At 37.0% G+C, this 14,921-nt stretch overlaps 1 protein-coding gene across 25 annotated transcripts in view; it reads left to right on the top strand.

Annotated features, from left to right (window-relative positions):
* The window catches only part of ADGRL3 (adhesion G protein-coupled receptor L3), an 818,271-nt gene that overhangs the window by 41,628 nt on the left and 761,722 nt on the right, over nucleotides 1-14,921 (top strand). Inside the window, exons 1-3 of one of the 25 annotated variants that reach the window (XM_053217295.1) lie at nucleotides 1,020-7,397; nucleotides 8,307-8,338; nucleotides 11,745-11,825. The exons of the other annotated variants lie outside the window; for them this stretch is intronic. The gene's annotated coding sequence lies outside the window, so the exon portion shown is untranslated. Of the gene's footprint in view, nucleotides 1-1,019; nucleotides 7,398-8,306; nucleotides 8,339-11,744; nucleotides 11,826-14,921 lie in introns of those variants that run through there. 25 annotated transcript variants of the gene reach the window in all.

Genomic DNA, 14,921 nt, shown 5'->3' with positions numbered 1-14,921 from the left:
AAAGATCTTTATAATTTTTTAAAAATTCTGTTAGTGCTGAAAGAAAATTTTGTTGAATAGGTGACAATTTTCTATGTTTACTACATATCTTATTAGCAAAATTTAGGAGAGTTCAATGGATATATGGAGCTATGTATAGATATTTTGAGAGGGATATACTCATGAGCTACTGGCAGTGTTTCCATAAATGCTTATTTCTTCTTAATGCATGCCAAAAGATGATTTTTTTTGGTTCATGCATTTACTTGTTTAGTGTAAGTTTCATGAGAAATACATCCATCTTATTCATTATAGTTTTATGCATAGTACTTGCTATAAATATTTGTTGAATGAATTAATGAAGGATTTTGCTGCAACTAATGATAGGTATGATTTTAGTCGATATTAACAGTACTTATTGAGCACTTAACTGTTAGGTCGTTATGTTCATAATTTCATTTAAATCATATAAGTAATGTTCTTTTGTACTTATTTTTACATGAAAATAACTGTATCTCTATGCACACATATTCATACCAAACCTATATGGTAGGATTTATAGTGAGAGTATAAATCTTTGATAATTCCTAGGAATAGTGTAATGAACTATTAACGGAACAAATATAGCGTGTGTTGGGCCTAAAGGGATAGAAATAATTTAGGGATGAGATGAATAAAGGGATAGAATGGTTCAATAAAGATGACAAAGACTTATATGACAGGTTTATAAATGTTTAGGGTAAAGGTTTTGGAAGAGGCTATGTCAAAATAGATATCAAAAGATCTTGAATGACAGGCATAGTGTTAGTATTTCATCTGGAAATTGGATGTCATGTAGATTCTTGAGTGAGGCATCAATATTTTGAAAATACATTATCAATGCCTTTTTTAGCCAGATTAATCTTTAAGTGTCTTGGAAATGCTTTTGAATGAAATTATTTTCATTATTTTTAGGACGCATATTATAAAGAAAAATATTTTTAATTGTGCTTTTTATACCTGATTGTCATAAAATTTGTAAAATTTTAATTAGAAATGTCCTCCCTTCTATCCCTGTCCATTTTTGTTTATTTAAAGTTAATGTATTTATTTTGAGAAGACAGAGACAGCATGACCGAGGGAGGGGCAGAGAGAGAGGGAGAGCTAGAGTGCCATGCAGGCTCCATGCTGCCAGTACAGAGCCTGACGTGGGACTTGAACTAATGAACCCCAAGGCCATGACTGGAGCGGAAACCCAGAGTCAGACTCTTAACTGATTGAGCCACCCCTGTCCATTTTTAACCTGGGACCTTTCTGAGATTTTAGTAAGCAGCGACAGATTTATCACGTGGTTGAAGCATAATGTATTGACTTTTCAAATTGTGTGTGCAAAAATGCAAATTAGATATACCATTTACTCTTAGTATCATTTGTACTCTCTTATTTTGCATAGGAGTGCACTATTAGAGGAAAATATGTTTTATAGTTCATAATGTATCTAAATATTAAAATTTTTTAAATTTGCTGTGGTATGTGGCATGATTTGCATATCAGAACATATCTGATCATGAAGGCCTTGCTCATCTCTCACCTTGCCCCCATTTTTCCCGAGTGACAATCAGTGATGATTTTATTTGCTTGATTTCCCGTTTAATATCTCTTTGTACCAATTATAGCTTCAATGTGGATGAGGATTGTGTTTATTATGTTGCACTGCTCTACCTCCAGTTCCTGCAGAGGACAGGCATGTAGTTGGTGTTGAGTAAATATTTGTTAAATGAGGTGAATAGCTGTCCTCCAGACCGATGAATTTGTGCTTCAGTGTTTTTTGAACACACAGGATTGTTAATTGCCACAAGGAAACCTGTGCATAGCTAGTAGAATGCTTCTGCAGTTTTCCTCTTTATTCTGTTATCTCATACATTGATTTATATTTGAAACAAAGGGCATTTGCATTATTTTAAATATTAAATCTCTTATCTACATGTAAGCATAAAATTAGGATTAATGTGAAATCCCAAGAAAAACCAGGGCCGGGGTTGATCAGTGAGGAGCTTTCAAATGAAACAGTTGCATGCATTTTTCATGAACATTAGAACTAGCAGTGCAGAAAATACATAGAATTCCCAGTGCACAAGTTATCATTGCCTGAAGGCTGTTGGCTAACAGTTTCCCCCAAACTGTTTAGGAATGTACTTTTATTTGTTGGGTAAATAGAATGTATGTGATGATTTCACTTTTGTAGACTGTCGTTCTCTTCCTTCTTCATAAATACGTTCTTTAATTTTAATATTTTAATATTAAGGAATATATGACTTTTGGAATTTAACAGTCATCAAATAGCTCTGTGCAAGGCACTGTTTAAAGGGTATAGCAATAATGGATTGTTTTAGGGTTTAAGGAGTTTATTGTAAGCTATAACCAAACTATAAGGTGCCATGAGAACATTGAGAAAAAACATGTAATTTCAACAAGGGAATCAGTTAAATGTTCACTGAAACAGATGATGTTATATATAAACATTTAAAGATGAGTATAATTTCAGAAACTGGATTAGTAAGAACACTGTGACCCCACTGTGTGTTCGGTGGAGAGAGTTGAATTTCAAACCAAGTGGGAAATCAACACAAGTATCAGGTAGAGATCCAATCATTTACTCTATTATTGTTAGGTCTCAACTAGAAACCATAGTCTGGACCCGCATCAAAAGGTTTTTCAAATACTTCTCCCTTTGAGTTAAACTTATCCACACAAAGAGAGAAAAGAGCCCTAGGTCATGGGCAAATGGTGACTTTTTACACATTTCTCTTGCTAAATTAAAGAATGTAAATGCATGGACTGACTCTGGAGGTCCTCCCTACCATGTAATTTCTGCTTCTCCCAGGGGCGGCAGTGACTAAGAAATGAAGAGGTTCTCTAATGTGTTTTTCTCTTGGGAGTAGAAGTTTCTGCATGAGAGGGCATTGGGGTTCCTCCTAACAGCATATATCTTAATAGAAACTGGCTTAAGTTTTAAATGATATGTACTTATAATATTCAAATAAGGCCTTTTTAGTTCTAATATTGGCTTTTGTTTAAAGGCATCATTGAGTTTCGAAGGAAAATTATTAAATTTCCATTCTAGTTCCTCTTCTTTCAAGGGCCTTTAAAGGGAAATCATGTTTGTATTAGTAGAAATCTTTGGCAAGTAATATTAAAAGGCTATTATGTCTGATTTGTGAATGAAACCCAAGGTTGATTTTAATACCATCATCATAAAATAAGTTAAAGGACATTATTGCACCATGCAATCTAATAAAGCTAACCACACTATTAAGATTGATTTAAATTCAATTTTACTTTACTAATAACATATTTTAATGAAACACTATCCTTGGACTTATTTTTTTTATACTGAAGGTAAATTTGTATTGGCAAATTTAAATACAGTTCATTGATAGAATGCAAAGATTAGGATTATTTGTTGCTATTCGGATCTACCTAACCCTCCCAATCTGTCATATTTTATAGAGCAAATATTTGTGGGTTATGGACTTCAGTGTGAGACCTTTGGCTGTGAAAGTTTATTAGCTGACTCCAGTTACACTGATTTATGTAGTTGTAAATATGATGAAAGGGGAGGGATTCCACATTACTGATCAGAAAACAGATTGGGGATTAGACTCGTATTTCGGGCCATCTTCGCTTTGGGGAGTATTTTCCTTATAAAAATGTTTTAATGATATAAACGCTCACTTGATAGAATAGAAATAAATAAAAGTCCCTTAAACAGAATCATAGAGGAGTTGCAGAACTTTTCTTTCTCCGTGAAGCTTAAATAACTATACAAGTAATAAATAAACATAAAACTGATGTTTCTCTTTCTCTCTTTAAATAGATGCATGCATGTGTAAATATATGAATGGTATACTCTCTTATATTATGTGAGTTTAAATCTGGGACAGTGAGAAAATAAAGCTAGCATTTAATCTTTTAGGGTTATTGTGCAATAACAAAATAAACTCATAAAATAGAGCCAAATAAAACCCATTCTTGGTTTTCTTACTCTGGAACCGATGTATCCTGAGTCGATAATTGGAAACACACAGATGGGATCAGCCTCCATAAAAACACAGACTGGAAGTTGGTAGAATGTATGGACTATGGTGGACATAGAATGATACTGGGGATGTTGTACAGTGTCTGGAGAAGTAGGCAGCCAGATTAATCCTCACCTAAACATTTGCACCTATCACCGTGCTATGACTTCACTGGATGACTTTTGCTCTTTCTGCTTGTCTATTCTTTTATTTCCGCCACTCGTCTTTGCTTACTGTGCCATGTGCTTGGTGTTCTGTTTTTTTTTTTTTTTTAATGTTTACTTATTTGTTTTGAGAGAGTGAGTGGGGTAGGGGCAGAAGGAGAGGGAGAGAGAGAACCCTAGGCAGGCTCAACTCTGTCAGTGTGGAGCCAGATGCAAGGCTCAGTCTCATGAACTGTGAGATCATGCATGACCTGAGCCGAAATCAAGAGCTAGATGCTCAACCGACTGAGCCACCCAGGCGCTTCCCATCCCTTTTTTAAATGAAAGATCGCCTGTATAGAGAAGTGAAGGGTTTGGTAAAAGGGGAAACCTTCCACATAATCCTCTCCTTACCCCCCTACTCTTCTGCAGATACTGGTGTGAATTGGGCTGTGGACCAGTGAGTGGGTAAGGGCAGTGTTTAGGGTCTGGTGAGTGGGTTAGGTCAGAGACAGCATCCTGGGCATTATTTGTCTTTCTTCTCATCCTCTTCTCTCTGAAGCACTTTCAATTTTGCTGTCCTTCTGCTTTCCTTGCCAGACCGTCAAGGACGGCTGAAGAAAAATCAAATAGACTCGTGGATCAGTGCTATTACACGTGTAAGGTGTTTACCCTCGGCAGAAGCTTGAGTACTGCTCCACAAATCCTTTCGCTGCCTCCCAATCAGCTCTCTTTCCCATCTATCATGCTTTTGTATTTGCATGTGCTGTTCTTTTCAGAAATACCTTTGTAAAAAGTTTCTTTTCAGATAAACCCTAGTCATCCTTCAAGACCAGCAGGATGTTACCTCAGTTTATAAAGCCCATCTTCCTCCTTCCCGCCCCTTCCTCCTACCCATCTTCCTATGTCTTGTTGCCAGCAGAGCAAGTCTCTTCCTTTTGTTCATTTTTTAGCACATCACAAATAGTGTTGTTGCCAGTGTTCATACCTTTCTCTCTCACATTAATGTAGGCTGTGTCCATGCTTCATTAATTGTTGTCAACCATGTGCCATGTACTGGGCTAGACATCAGTGCGGGTTTGCTAGGTAAGTAAATGCCCGTGAACATGTTATCGGTCTCAAAATGCAGTCTGCTGGAGAAGCCAGAGTCGTCATAACATTTGTCACAAATCTCTTCCTGTTTATAATTATCATACTTTAAATGTATCACTACATAGGAATAGCATTAAGTGGTACACAGATGGAAGGGTGAGGAAATAGTTCAAAAGGTAATCTAGTTTTCCTTTCAGGTAGGACAATGAAATACCTCCAGGCAGATGCCTGTTTTTGTGGTTTTTGTTTTTGTTTTTGTTTTTAACGGTTTCTTAGGTTCTAGGCTGCCATAATTTCTGCGAGTCATTCCTGCCAGTTTGTTAGCATAGCTATGCTACCACTTGTTTTAACTTTTTCTTTTCCACCTTCACCACCTCTTCCCTTTGCTACTGTCTGCTGCCTCCTACCTACGGCTCTTTTCTACATAAAATCTACAACTCTGTTCGGCTCTCATATTCGTCAGCCACCTGCCAGCTGTTGAGGCAACAGCTGATTTTTGTTATATGGTGAAAGGGCAGGGCCACTGGTTCACAGCTGCCAAGCTTCTGGTTCTTTTCCCTCCCCGCCTTGAAAACCCAAGTCCCTGATTACATAAAATAGCCCAGCTGCTATCTATCTTGTAACAGGTGATCAGGGAAGAGTTTTCTGTAAGATGCTTAATAGTAGGACTAGTCTGGGAGAAGCTAGATGGTGCCTGATAGAACTTCTGTCAAGCATCACGGGTGAGTGTAGTCATTGCTACATTGCCGCACATTTGGGACTCTTAAAGGGTGTTGTGTTTTGAAAAAGTGCAAACCTTCAGGACCTGGCTATTTGCATATGCCCAAAGTTGTCAAGTTTCACCATACTCTGAAACTTAAACAGGCACTTAGGTTGGAACTTAACAGTATTGGCTTTGAAGATCTCCCAGTCAGATACAAATTTTACTTGTTTTCATTTGTCTTATTTTTGTCAGTGTTACTGTTTTAATTGTGTTTTGTCCAGAACAAATGAAGATTCACTATGCTCAAAATAATAGATTTATGTAGCCCTTTTCCTGTGTAACATTTCAATCACAATGAGGTTTTAATAATTTTTTCAGACTGAAAAGTTTTTGTCTATTTATTTACTTATTTTTGGTAAGGGATCAGAATTGGGATGAGTGCTTTTGACTAGGATTACCTATTGTGTGGTCTCAAATTTTATCATGTGCTTATAGGAAAGATGCTCCATTTATAATCTATAGGACAAGACAAATTGAATGCTACTACTAGGCTATCTTGCAGGCAATACTATATGTGAAAATAAAACAATGTGACATGGAGATTTTTTAAAAAATAGTTTTCTATCATTTGGTTTAGTTTCAGATGCCCTTATGAGCACGTTGGCTTTCAGAGAATGATGAAAAGCAATCACTTTTGGTTTTAGCTAAATTTATTTAGTCAGTAAGTTAACATAAATTTATTGGGTTCCAGACACTGAGCTACATCCTGGGGACAGAGAGGTGAAGACAATCCACAACGAATCATCATTGTTTTCTGTATCAATTCAGGGGCACTTTTATAAGTAGAAATGTTGCCTGTATACTCTTTCCTATAGGCAGACCAAGATATATATGGTCATTTGTGCGCTGTAAATTCTAGAAAATATTTAGCTCTTTTCTGAAAGTTCATGCGGGCATTCACTTTTTGGTAATACAAGTTGTAAAACATGGTAGGTTTTTAAATATTGTCTGCACAGTTTGTGATGGGAGTTAAAATATTTCAAATGGCTTATTTTCCACCATATTTCCCACCTATTGCCGTAATTCACAGTTATCTGTTTCCCTGCCTCAGAATGGTATTTAAGTATTGAATCTTTTCAGGCAAATTTCAGTTAGTTGCAGGGGCTTCTGGAGGAATTACAGAAGAATGATTCTGCTATCATTTACATTCTTTATTTTTAATTTTTTTTTTTTTTTTTGAGAGAGAGAGAGACAGAGCATGAGCTGGGGAGAGGCAAGAGAGAGAGGGAGACACAGAATCCGAAGCAGGCTCCAGGCTCTGAGTTGTGAGCACAGAGCCCGACGTGGGGCTTGAGCTCACAAACCACAAGATCATGACCTGAGCTGAAGTCAGGTGCTTAACCCTCTGAGCCACCCACCCAGGTGCCCCTATCATTTGTATTCTATAGAGTTTTATATTTTACTGTGTTTTCACATTAAAAATCAGAGTGTATCCTCTCAACTTTTCTGCAATTTCTTATATAATACAATGATCCTCAAAGATGTCAATAATAGTAATAATAATAATAGTAATAATAATAATAATAATAATAATAGTAATGATAGTTGTCATTTATAGACATAGACAGTACATAGACAAAGTACATAGACTAGTACATAGACAAATATGTACTATATGCATTATAGTAGCCATGGAAGTTATACATTATTAACTTATTTCTACAGTTAAGAAAATTGAAGTTCAGGCCTTCAAATGCCTTTCCTGTTCCCTGGCTACTCAGGATTTGAATCCATATCTGCCTCTAAAACTTTTTCACTGCCTTTCTGCCTTTGTGTCTCTCTTGAATGAGTTAATCGATATCATCCAGCCAGTTATGGCTAGTGCTGCAATATCCAGATCTCGTGGAACATAAACTGGTGCATCATTCATTGACTCCTTATTCATTTGAAAATTAATGTATTGCATGCTGGCTCTGTTCCCATGATTATGTTTCATTGCTCACAGAGCTAATAGCAAAGAAACTGATTTGAATTGTTTATTAGTAAAACTTGAAATAAACATGAAACCATTCACAACGAAGTTAGTTTGATTTATCTTTTAGAGCTATTCTATTTACTGCAGACACCCCCCCCCCACCACCACCACTACCACAAGGAGGGTGTAGTAACTTAGTTTGAATGCCACTTAAAGTTTTAGAGGGGCAAACTGCAATATGTGTGAAATGCAGTGTTGACTCACTGAATCTAAACATTCTCATTTACTTGTCTTTGCTTCTTTAGCAGTTAGAGCCAGTGCTACTGTAGAGTAAATTTTTTTTGTCATTCTTATAGATTCCTGGATTATCTTCTAAAGCAGACCCATGGTGAGTTGTTGAAATGCTTCATTTCACAAAGTTACATATGACTAGGCATGCTCTAAATTGAAAAGTTAAATTACTATTCATGTAACATTTCGTTGCAAGTATTGAGTTTGATTTCCATTACTTACGAAGCAGCTCATCAGTGATTTTATTTCTATTGCCTAGTCCATTTATTGTTTGTTTAAAGTCCTTTAAAAAACACATTTCACTGCTATTTGATAATCAGTTGACTACACCACAAATACGGGGTTAATATTAAAATATTGATTATTTTACCTTTCAGTATAAATTGATTTGCAGTAAAACCCAATCTGACAAGATTTGTTTGTGGATTGATGACCGATGCGCTGCAATGGTTAATAGCTAGAGCATTTAAAATTAGCTATCTTAGATTTGTCTAAAGTACTCTCTTTTCTTTGAGACACTAACAATTTTTCTTTTACCAGCACATCTAATCAATTTCAAAGTGAAGAAAAATAAAGCCTGAGCCAGTTTTGAAAATTATTCCTCCTTGAAGTGTTCTGAGTGCTGGAATTTATTCTACAGTTCCAGCTAAGCAGGCTTCTAGACTGAAAAGAAGGGAATGAATAGTGTCTAAATCTGCTTTAGGAGAGAGCTTGTTTATCGAGCTACACCTCATTTTCCTTTATCTGTCACTGCGTAAATAATAGGTAGAATTTCTTGGTTGGTTGTATTCTACGTGCATAGCATAAAGCTTAGAGTCACTGACTGTAGCATTTCTGATTCTCCCTTAAGCTATCTTTTTCTTGCTAAGCTCCTTTCCCCAACTCACCTCCCTGCCTGCAATATGATCCAAACAGAGTCATACAGTTTAGACAATTATGGCCTTCAGTGCCAATCTTTAAATTTGTACATTAATTCTTGAAGTATAGGTCATTTGCAGGATTAAATAGAAATTACAGTAAACTAGACTATTAGGTATGCATTGATTTTTATAAAGGAGTTTTCAACATTTTGTTTGGCAACGTTTTTCTGGAAAGGTAATAGTAAGGATTTACTGTGTCTAACAGTTTTGTTTGGCAAGGAAACAAACCTTTTTCTGGAAAGGTAATACTAAGGATTTATCAGAATATCCAGCATATTAGGGGTCCAAGTAGTACAGAAGTTTCTTTTTTTTTTTTTTTTGCTGTTTTGGAAAAGAAGTTTATCAGTAGGCAATGAATCACTCTGTTTTGTCTTCATGATCTTCAGAGTCCAAGGCTCCTGCCTCCTTCATCCTGTTGGCTCTAACTTTCATTGTCAGGATCATCTCATGTTACAAGATGGCTGCTAGGGCTCTAGCTATCTCATCTACATTCCATGTTGCAGGAAGGAAGGAAGCAAAACAGGGAGGACAAAAGGAATGCATTTTTCAGCTGAATCTGTAGCCTTCCAGGGAATTCAACACAACACTTACATATATCATTAGCCTGAACTTAATAACATGGCCAACACCTAACTGAAAGAGTAGTTGGTAAACCTAATCACCCTTAACTGGGTGCAATTGCCCCATTAAATAAAATAAAAAAGTTGAAAATGGATTTTATGTTCAGCCAACAATTATGTTCAGCTATTCATTGTCCATATACGTGATAGTTACTTCTCCAATTTTCAGTTTCCTTATCTGTAAAAGGGGAAAGAGTGTCTTCTCTATGGTATTTGTATGAGGGTTAAAGGGAATATCGTACGAATGATACTTTGTCCTGGAACACAGTAAATACCACCATGGTTGTATTCTCCTTCTCATTTCCCTTATCATTATCATAACATTAAAGCAGTAGGAAGTCTCCAGGCTTTATGGACACTTATGACAGGATGATCCACATTAATTTGTGAATTACTTCACTTTTGGGACTAATCTGTGCTTTGTAACTGGTGTCTCTTTGTATTGTCTCTATTCTATAATGCTTTATACAACGTGGTTATTTCTATCTTCATGCCCTATATATAACTCAGAACTGGGGATTAGTCATTCTTTGAAGTGGAAGAAGATTAGCCACAACAGTGATTAATCTATTCTGAAATTTTGGGAACTACAGAGTTCGCTGGAACAATCAATCTATCTAAAGAAGAGCAGAAGCTCTTTAGTGAAGGGCTCTGTATGGGGGTCAGAAAAGTGCCGCCCTGGACAAGTCACATGGTTGTTCTCCTTTTCAAAGGAAGGATTGGATTGGCTAATCTCTGAGGTCCTCCGTTTTTAAAATAATATGACTGTGGGGATCTCATTTTCTTTAGATCTTTTAAGGTCAATTAGGTTCTTGTGGTGTTTGCTTCCTTTTATATGAAGACGGATAGGGAGGGGCTTATCTGGTGGGCTTTAAGGAGCCCTTACAATTTTACACTGTTGATTTTTGCGGTCTAGATGCTAACTTCTTTGTTTTCCTCTCGTGAATTCTAAGAATTACAGATTATTCCAATTTGAATTACTCCAAGTAGATACTCTGAGAATGAAATATAGTCATACTAACATTAATATTCTTTTTATTGCCATTTTAAAATGACTATGAGATTGATTGTACATTATTGTCCTTTATAGTAATACATTTTTGACATGCACTTTATGAAAGGAACTGTACTTGTTTTCCTAGCAAATGACCAGTGCTTTACTAATAAATAACTGACCTATCCCAAATAACTCCAGATAAATACTTGTTCTGGTGTTTGTTAGTTCTGGCTCCTTGGGAAGATTACTTACACTCTCAAAGACTTAGTTTTCTCGTCTGTAGAAATGGGAATATGTATTATACTTGTTTTATCGGTCTATGAGGGAGAGTTAAATACAATCATGAAAACGCAGTGTTGACAGTATATCTGGAGGAAGAGACTATTACAATTATTTTATTAGTAGTACTACTACTTCTGCTATTTTAGAAACAGGCTTAGATCGCCAGCTAATTTAACGAGGGTAATGGTCCATTTATCTATTGCTCTGTAACAGACTGTTCCAAATCTGATGCCATAAAACAACAACCATTTTATTATGACCACAGATTTTGTGGGCAGAATTCTGACAGGGCATCGAGGTGACCGTGTTACCTCTGCAGTCGTCTAGGGCCTCAGTCGGGAGGATTCGGGGTGTCTCAGGTCTGAGGACTGGATCATCTGGAGGCTCCTTCATTCTGGTTTCTGGGCTGTGGTGACTTGAAGTCTGTGTCCAGCTGGACCATTGACCACAGAACGTACACATGGCCGCTCCACGTGGCTTGGACTTCTCCCAGCATGACCGCTGTGTTTGGAGGGGGGACATCCAGAGGCGGAGTGTTCCAAGCAACCAGGGGGAGACTGCATGGCATTTTATGACCTGGCTTTGGAAGCCACATAGCGTCTCTCCTGCCAGATTCTATTAGTTGAAGCACCCACAGGCCCTCCCGGATTCCAGAGGAGGGGACATAAGCCTGTGTCGTTGCAGGGAGGTCAGAGATCTAGGGGTCATCTCCAGTGACTGCTCCTTGTAGAAGAAAGAAAGTTGACGAGGAATAAACATGATTTGGTATGAACATAGTTTCTTGGTAAATAATTCTCCAAAGTAGTGTAACTCTAATCTATTTCCCTCTAATAAGCATTAAACGTTTTCATCAATGGCCTAAAATCACTGTAAATGTAATCTTACCTTTTAATACTGCTAATCTTGGATCTTTACACTCCTAACACTAGGGTAAATCTTCCTTTTAAAAGGTTTAAAAGTCATTGTGGTTGTCAGGCAGGCATACATTATTTTTCTTACACAGAAGTTTTTCTAAGATTTTTATGAAGATGAAATTGCCTGTTTTTAAAACTTAGTACAACTACCAAGTTTACCATAAGTCCAGTATAAATGTTCATTAAATTAGAAAAAAAAAAAAAGCGCTTGTAAACCACTCTTAAAATGCCAAAAGGGGGGCGCCTGGGTGGTGCAGTCGGTTAAGCGTCCGACTTCAGCCAGGTCACGATCTCGCGGTCCGTGAGTTCGAGCCCCGCGTCGGGCTCTGGGCTGATGGCTCAGAGCCTGGAGCCTGTTTCCGATTCTGTGTCTCCCTCTCTCTCTGCCCCTCGCCCGTTCATGCTCTGTCTCTCTCTGTCCCAAAAATAAATAAACCTTGAAAAAAAATGCCAAAAGGAATAATAGGAAGCAAATAATTCTTATGTCAATATAATATTTGCCAATATTGTACCATTATGATTATCACCACAGTATTTTGTCAGAAGATTTGAAAAATGAAAGTGACTTGGATGAATTTGTCTTAAAGGTCAAAATCCATTGTCAACAAAATAGTGACTCAAGTTTTTTAATGGCCGCGGATGAACATTCTTTTTTCTAAGGTCTGTACTTACACTTATGTTTCGGATGTGAATATCTCATTAATTTTCCATACTCATCCATTATCTATTTGGAAGCAACAGCATATCATCAAACTTAGTTCTAATAGCTTACTTGTTCAGATTGTTGCACTTTGGATCATGATTTGTATTCCAGTTGTCTCAAATTAAATGGGCCCTGATAGCTTATTTCAAAACCTGGGATTATAGTACCCAGTGGTTAATGATACTATTGTTACCTTATTAAAAGGAAATATATTTACATCCAAATGACCATACTTTCTTCTGTCTGCTATCAAGACTGCTATATCGTTTGTATTTATAGTGATTTCATACTAGGAGCACTTTGCATTAGTAGGAGTCTAAAAATTCTTTGAATAGCCAGGGTAAAAATGCCTTTTCTTGATGCTTTTTCTCCTCTGAGTGAGGTGAGGAAACAGAGGTTAAAATGTGTCATGCCTATTTTTTTTAGTTACTTATTCTTAGTCTAAGCTGGTTATATGAGCAGTCCTGACAGTTAACTTTGTAAATCATTCAGGAATCTGACTGCTTTCTCAAAACATACCTGGGCCTTTAGGCAGAGTCTACAGGTGATTGCCCCTGGATGTTTGCCTAAAGATGATTTAGAAAATTGGTTGGAAGCTTTGCTGTTCCCCAGCTATCAAAAATTAACCTGCCAGAAATTTGCAGACACGGCAACATTATGTTAATGATTCTGACTCATGCACCAGACTTTTTTTTTTTTTTTTTTAAGCCGGCTTCTCCAAATTCCAAAGATTCAGCATTTATTATTTGGTAATTTACTTTTGCATTTGCACTATGAATAGGACAGTCATTACCAGCCTCCTTGATTGTCTCTAGGGTGTTGGCTTAGTGTATTTATTACAGGTAGGTAACCAGAGTTTTCTTTTCCAGTGGTGAACATGGTTCTCATTTGCTGGGAAAAAAGAGAGGAGAATCTTGAACCAAAGACTGAATGCCAAGAGGGACTGTTGTCTGATTTCCAAACAGGCCAGGGAATATATTGTGCTGTAGGATCCCCTTGTGTATTCATTAAAGCATCCTGACTGGGTCACAGGGGTGAGAGCACAGGGAGCTGAGAGGGGCCTAGCGTGTGACATGTCCACAACTTTGTTTATATATATGTTCAGCTTCGCTCATATATGGGGATATACATGGCTTAGAATATAGTCACAGCCTTTTTGTAAATTTATAAATTACTAAGTTCATTGCTAGGATTATTATGTGCTTTATAATTAAAGTAAGTTTCTAATGCTTTGAAATTTTACGTATAAATTAGTTCATTCTTAAATTGAACCAGATGATCTCCAAAGGCCTTTGTAGCTCTAAATCCCTATGGTTCTGTGATCCTGATTATTTTTCTAATATAAAGCCTCCAATTTTATTTTTTACCTTTACTAAATTCTGAGTGTAAACATTACCCTGATCAAAGTGTTACACAATGAAATAGCATTAGCAGTATTAATGGTTGAGTAAAGGAAAGCTTTCTACTGTTAGCTTTTCCTACTTTAACCACTTCTCAACCTCACTGTGCATTTTTTTTGTCTGCCCAGTTACATTTGTATTTATATTCAGAGTCAGTTTAGTCAGAGTGTGTAAGGATTTAGTGTTCAGTCCCACATTCGCTCCCATCACGTGGGAGTGTGGTCCAGTTCTTTAGAAGTTTGAAAATTCAGAAGCTTTAAAGGGCCAAGCAGAAATCCTTAATGAGTTAGGTATATATTGCTTAAGTGTTGCCAGATTCTCAGATTATCTTTCAAGAAGCCAGAAGCCCAGGTTTTATTGTTAAATACTCCACTTTCTTAGTGCTGTTTGAAATTACTTTAAAACTCCTAAGAAGAAGAAAAAGAAGGAATATGAGTGACTCTGTAAGACCAGGTCTGTTCGTTCTTTAATCTCCATTGTAAAGCCAGGCATGCTGTTCAGCTTCATGCTGATAGATACTCTGTTGTGACTCATTCCCCCAAATAGACTCCTCCCCTTGGGGGATCTCCACTCTTCACTGCTATGTTGTACGAGTGTGAACTTGCCCGGTAACTATAATTATCCCTGGATTTTGACAAAAGTTCCTCAGAGGTAGTTACCATGCCTATTAAATTTCTGAACAACTTTCTTGTCTCCCGAACTAACATCAGGTTCACAGGCATCCCAGATTGATGCTGACCCTCTGGTAATCCACATACTCAAAACTCTCCCTTTATACCGGTCACATTTCTTTCTTGTGGATCATCCTAGAATGTTTTCCCTGTTTTCTGATTTATTCTTTGTC

The sequence above is a fragment of the Acinonyx jubatus genome, chromosome B1 (assembly GCF_027475565.1).
Source record: "Acinonyx jubatus isolate Ajub_Pintada_27869175 chromosome B1, VMU_Ajub_asm_v1.0, whole genome shotgun sequence".
Classification (NCBI taxonomy): Eukaryota; Metazoa; Chordata; class Mammalia; order Carnivora; family Felidae; genus Acinonyx; species Acinonyx jubatus.
Note: the sequence above shows the minus strand (reverse complement) of the source record. Positions and strands in the feature narration are given on the sequence as shown.